We start from the raw sequence: 7,011 nt of genomic DNA on the forward strand, positions 1-7,011 counted from the left end.
TTCAGCTGGACTCTGAGGAGTTCTGACACAACCAAGATAACAGGACAGACAGTCTCCAGTCAGAGACAGTGAGTGAAGTTAGCACTAGAGACAACCAGATGGCAAAAGGCAAGGTCAAGAACATAAGCAACACAAATGAAGGGTTTTTTTTTGGCGTCATCAGAATCTAGTTCTCCCACCACAGCAAATCCTGAATACCCCAAAACACAGGAAAAGCAAGATTCAGATTTAAAATCACTTCTCAAGATGATGATAGAGGACTTTAAGAAACACATAAATAACTCTCTCAAAAAATACAGGAGAACACACGTTAACAGGTAGAAGCCCTTAAATAGGAAACACAAAAATACCTGAAAGAATTACAAGAAAACACAACCAAACCGGTGAAGGAATTGAACAAAACCATCCAGGACATAAAAATGGGAGTAGAAACAATAAAGAAATCACAAATGGTAACTACCAAAGAGATAGAAAACCTAGGAAATTGATCAGGAGTCATGGACGCAAGCATCACCACCAGAATACAAGAGATAGAAGAGACAATCTCAGATGCAGAAGATACCATAGAAAATATTGACACAGCTGTTGAAAAATACATGAAATGCCAAAAATTCCCAACCAATAAACATCCAGGAAATCCAGGACACATGGAGAAGATGAAACCTAAGGATAATAGGTATAGATGAGAGTGAAGCTTCCCAACTTAAAGGGCCAGTAAATATCTTCAAAACCATTACAGAAGAATGCTTCCCTAACCTAAAGAAAGAGATGCCCATGAACATACAAGAAGCCTACACAACTCCAATTAAGCTACACCAGAAAAGAAATACCTCCCGTCACACAATAATCAAAACACCAAATGCACAAAACAAAGAAAGAATATTAAAAGCAGTAAGGGAACCAAGACAACTAACTTATAAAGGCAGCCCTCTCAGAATTACACCAGACTTCTCAGCAGAGACTATAAAAGCCAGAAGGTCCTGGACAGATGTCACACAGACCCTAAGAAAACACAAATGCCAGTGCAGGCTCCTATACCCAGAAAATCTTTCATTCACCATAGATGGAGAAACCAAGCTATTCCATGACAAAACCAAATTTACACAATATCTTTCCACAAATCCTGCCATACAAAGGATAACAGAAGAAAATCTCCAACACAAGGAGGGTAATTATTCCCTAGAAAAAGCAAGAAAGTAATTTTCTTCCAACAAACCCAATAGAAGGTAGCCACACAAACATAATCCCACCTGTATAACAAAAATAACAGGAAGCAACAGTCACTTTTCCTTAATATCTCTTAACATTCATGGGCTCAATTCCACAATAAAACGGCATAGACTAACAGGCTGGATACTTAAACAGGACCCAACATTTGGCTGCATACAGGAAGTGCACCTCAGTGACAAAAGACAGACACTATCTCAGAATAAAAGGCTGCAAAACAATTTTCTAAGCAAATGATTCCAAGAAACAAGCTTCAGTAGCCATTCTAAGAGGGGAAAACAGTCAACTCTCAAACAAAAGTTATCAAGAAACATAAGGATGGACACTTCATACCCATCAAAGGAAAAATCAACCACGATGAAATCTCAGTTCTGAACATCTATGCTCCAAATACAGGGGCACCAACATTCATAAAAGAAACTTTACTAAAGCTCAAGGCACACATTACACCTCACACAATAACAGTGGGAGACTTCAACAGCCTACTCTCAGCAATGGACAGATCATGGAAATGGAATCTAAACAGAGACACAGTGAAAATAAGAGAAGTTATGAACCAAAAGAATTTAGCAGATATTTATAGCTGGTTCTTTGAGAAAATCAACAAGATAGACATACCCTTAGCCAGGCTAACCAGAGGGTGCAGAGATAGTATGCAAATTAATAAAATCAGAACTGAAAAGGGAGACATAACAACAGAAACTGAGAAAATTCAAAAACTTATTAGATCCTACTACAAAAGCGTATACTCAACAAAACGGGAAATTCAGGATGAAATGGACAATTTCCTTGACGAATTCCAGGTACCAAAGTTAAATCAGGATCAGGTACACCATCTAAATAGATTTACAACCCCTAAAGAAACAGCAGCAGTCATTAAGTCTCCCCACCAAAAACCAAAACCAAAACAAACAAAACAAAAGAAAACAAAACAAAGAAAAAAAGCGCAGGACCAGATGGTTTTAGTGCACAATTCTACCAGACCTTCCAAGAAGACCTAATACCCATTCTCTATAAACTATTCCACAGAAAAGGAACAGAAGGAACACTACCCAATTCATTCTATGAAGCCACTCATACCTAAACCACACAAAGACACAAACAATGTAGAAGAACCTCAGACCAATGTCCCTTATGGATAGTGCTGCAAAAATACTCAATAAAATTCTCGCAAACTGAATCCAAGAACACATCAAAACAATCATCCACCATGATCAAGTAAGCTTTAACCCAGGAATGCAGGGATGGTTCAAAATTAAGAAATCCATCAACATAATCCACTATATAAACAAACTCAAAGAAAAAAAAAACCACATGATCATCTCACTAGATGCTGAGAAAGCATTTGACAAAATTCAACATCCCTTTATGTTAAAAGTCTTGGAAAGATCAGGGATTCAAGGTCCATACCTAAACATAGTAAAAACAATATACAGCAAACCAGTAGCCAACATCAAACTAAATGGAGAGAAACCTGAAGCAACCCCACTAAGATCAGGGACTAGACAAGGCTGCCCACTCTCACCCTACCTATTCAATATAGTACTGGAAGTCCTAGCTAGAGCAATTAGACAACAAAAGGAGGTCAAAGAGAAACAAACTGGTAAGAAAGAAGTCAAAATATCATTGTTTGCAGATGATGTGATAGTATACTTAAGTGACCCTAAAACTTCCACCAGAGAACTCCTAAACCTGATAAACAACTTCAGCAAAGTGGCTGGATATAAAATCAACTCAAACAAATCATTAGCCTTCTTCTACTTAAAAGATAAATAGGCTGAGAAAGAAATTAGGGAAATGACACCCTTCACAATAGTTACAAACAATATAAAATACCTTGGAGTGAATCTAACCAAGCAAGTGAAAGATCTGTATGCATGAACTTCAGGTCCCTGAAGAAAGAAATCAGAGAAGATCACAAAAGATGGAAAGATCTCCCATGCTCCTAGACTGGCAGGATTAATATAGTAAAAATGGCCATCTTGCAGAGAGCCTCTCCATCAAAATTCCAGCTCAATTCTTCAGAGTTAGAAAGTGCCGTTCTTAAATTCATTTAGAATAATGAGACAGGCAGGAAGATCAATGGAATAGAATTGAAGTTCCAGAAATGAACCCACATACCTATGATCACTTGATCTTTGACAAGGGAGCTAAAAACATCCAGTGGGAAAAAGACAGCATTTTCAACAAATGCTGCTGGTTAAACAAATGGTGCATGTAGAAGAATGCAAATCAATCCATTCTTATCTCCTTGTACAAAGTTCAGGTTCAAGTGGATAAAGGACCTTCACATAAAACCAGATACACTGAAACTAATAGAAAAGAAGGTGGGGAAGACCCTCGGATACCTAGGGACAGGGGAAATGTTCCTGAACACACCAATGGCTTGTGCTCTAAGATCAAGAATTGACAAATGGGACCTCATAAAATTGCAAAGCTTCTGTAAGGCAAAGGACACTTGTCAGTAGGACAAAACGGCAACCAACAGATTGGGAGAAGATCTTTACCAACCGTACATCTGATAGAGGGCTAATATCCAAAATATACAAAGAACCCAAGAAATTAGACTGAATACAATTAAATAACCCTGTGAAAAATGGGGAACTGAACTCAACAAAGAATTTCCATCTGAGGAATATCAAATGGCCAAGAAGCATCTAAAGAAATGTTCAACATCTTTAGTCATCAGGGAAATGCAAATCAAAACAACCCTGAGATACCACCTCACACCAGTCAGAATGGCTAAGATCAAAACTCAGGTGATAGCAGATGCCGGCTAGGATGTGGAAAAAGAGGAACACTCCTCCATTGTTGGTGGGAATGAAATCAGTCTGGAAGTTCCTCAGAAAATTGGATATAGGATTCAGCAATACCACTCTTGGGCATATACCCAAAAGATGCTCCAACATATAAGAAGGACACATGTTCCACTATATCCAGAACAGCCTTATTTATAATACCTAGAAGCTGGAAAGAACCCAAGAGTCCTTCAACAGAGGAATGGATACAGAAAATGTGGTACATTGACACAATCGAGTACTACTTACTAACTATTAAAAACAATGAATTCATGAACTTCTTAGGCAAATAAATGGAACTAGAAAATATTACCCTGAGTGAGTTAACCCAATCACAAAAGAACACACATGGTATGCACTCATTGATGAGTGGATATTAGCCCAAAAGCTCACAATACCCAAGATACAACTCACAGACCACCTGAAGCTCAAGAAGAAGAAAGACTGAAGTGTGGGCACTTTTGTCCTTCTTAGAAGTAACCGAATACCCACAGGAGCAAATATGAAACAATGTGTAGAGCAGAGATTGGAGAAGGGACAGTCCAGAGACTGCCCCACCTGGGGATCCATCCCAGGTGCAATCACCATATGTAAACACTGTTGTGGATATTAGTAACTGCATGCTGACAGGAGCCTGGTATACCTGTCTCCTGAGAGGCTCTGCCAGAGCCTGAATATACAGAGGCAGATGCTCACAACTAACCATGAAACTGATCACAGGGTCCTCAATGGAGAAGGTAGAGAGAAGACTGAAGGAGCTGAAAGGGTTTGTGGCCCCACGAGGAGAGCAACAATACCAACCAACCAGAGCCCCCCAGAGTCTAAACCACCAGCCTGGGAACACATAGGGAGGAACCCATGGCTCCAGCTGTATATATAGTAGAGGATGCCTAGTTGGGCATCAGTGGGAGAGGAGGGACTTGGTCCCTTGAAGGCTGGATGCCCACTTAGGGAGAATTTGACTTCAGGGAGGAGGGAGTTGGTGGACGGTTGGGGGCAAATCCTCATAGGAGCATGAGGAGGGGAGATGGAGAAAGGTGTGGGGAGCAGACAGAAGGCGGCTATCATCCTTGCAGCCATCTTGAGTCATATACCCTGACAAGAGACTTGTTTACAATAGCCTACAACAGCTGAACACACTCTGAAAACATCTTGTTTTAGATACCCAGGATCTTCCCTTGGGTGTGTGAGACTTAAAGGTGTGTGACTTAAAGGCGTGACTAAAAGGTGTGATTTAGAGATAAGACTTAAGAGCTTGAATAAAAGGCGTGACTTAGAAGTGAGAAATATAAAAGGTGAGAGGCAGACAGAAGAAATCATTAGACAGTAGGCACTTGAGGCATGAGACATTAGACAGTAGGCACTTGAGGCATGAGACAGGCAACTAGGAATTAGACTAGACACTTGTTCTTGGAAGAGAACTTGAGACTTGAGACTTGAGGCAGGTTACTTGGAACTGGGAAAGAGACTAGCAACTTAGAACTAGGATTAGGACTTGAGACTTGGTGCAGAAGCCCAGGACCTGAGACTTGGTACTAGGAACTAGGGGCTTGGAGAGAAGAAGAGAGACTGGAGAATAAACGGGATTGAATCACACTCTGTCTGGTCTCCATTCTTCCCATCCATCCTCACTCTCTCTTGCTGAACCCCAACCTGAGGACCGGAGCAGCTTGGGGCAGTGCAGGCTCTAACAATTTAGCCCCCAAGGCTTTTGGCAGTGCAGGTTCCAACATTGATAGAGCGGTCCCCGACATTTTGGCCCCCAAACGTGGAGTAGTGCAGTTCTCGACAGAAAGGGGTTTCGTTGGGGGGGGGGAGGGCAAAGGGGATAACATCTAAAATGTAGATAAATAATGTATCCAATAATAAAAAACAAAACAATAAACAAACAAACACAAAAAAACCAGATAATGGAATTGGCTGCCACAGTGGAACATTTCTGACTTTTTGGCAGGATTAAATAGTACCCATATTACTGGGAATTATTATAATTGTCAAGGACAAGGGACTGTAAAATGGACCCATGGAACTTTAAAACAATATCTTCATAAAATAAAAAAGGGGGGAGGTATATCCTCATACACTACAAATTTATTTAAATTATTTTCTTTTTATTTTAAATTATTTTTAAAAATTTGGATGCCAAGTAACTTTCTGCTGAGTGTCTATGGCACTCTACAACTACGCATACTTATGCATAGGTGAAATAGAAGGATCCACTTACTGGCGTAAGGCATATGATCCTGATCAGGTATTTAATATGGGGAAGAGGGCATGTTTGTGTTTGTTCTGCAGGATGATGAAGTAGCATTGTGGCTGCCAGAGTGACGGGTGAGATATGCTGATGCTGGGACAAAGAATGATGCTGACCCGTAAGCTTGCTGAGTGCCCTGACAATGATGACTGGAAAGCTGTATTGGACAAATGTTCCCCACCCACCTTTGCTTACCTATACCCCTGATGAGACAAGATGCCTTGCTTCAAGTTTTTAGACCTCATGGAGCAGAGAATCAAAAAGAGAAGTTAGAACGACACATGTATTGTTCTTTTGTTGTTGTTGTTGTTTTTTGTTTTTTGTTTTTTTTTTCAAGAGAGGGTTTCTCTGTGTAGCCCTGGCTGTCCTGGAACTCACTCTGTAGACCAGGCTGGCCTCGAACTCAGAAATCCGCCTGTCTCTGCCTCCCAAGTGCTGGGATTGAAGGCATGCGCCACCACCGCCCGGCTACTTGTATTGTTTTTAAATGTGACCAGTTATTTGGACTCAATCATGGACTGGTCTAGAAATCAATCCAATATTGGAAATAGCAGTCTTCATTTGGAATGCTGGATCTGGACATTTTCAGAGATATATTTGGAAGTTAGCTGCAGTTCTCTATGATGTTATGTTAGTAACAGATAAAGTTGGGGCAGGCTTTAGATTTCAAACAAGTGTTAGTACATGTGTTAAGGCTCTTTTAATTGACAAGTTAAAATTACTTTTGTTCCT

Source organism: Arvicanthis niloticus, chromosome X (assembly GCF_011762505.2).
Source record: "Arvicanthis niloticus isolate mArvNil1 chromosome X, mArvNil1.pat.X, whole genome shotgun sequence".
NCBI lineage: Eukaryota > Metazoa > Chordata > Mammalia > Rodentia > Muridae > Arvicanthis > Arvicanthis niloticus.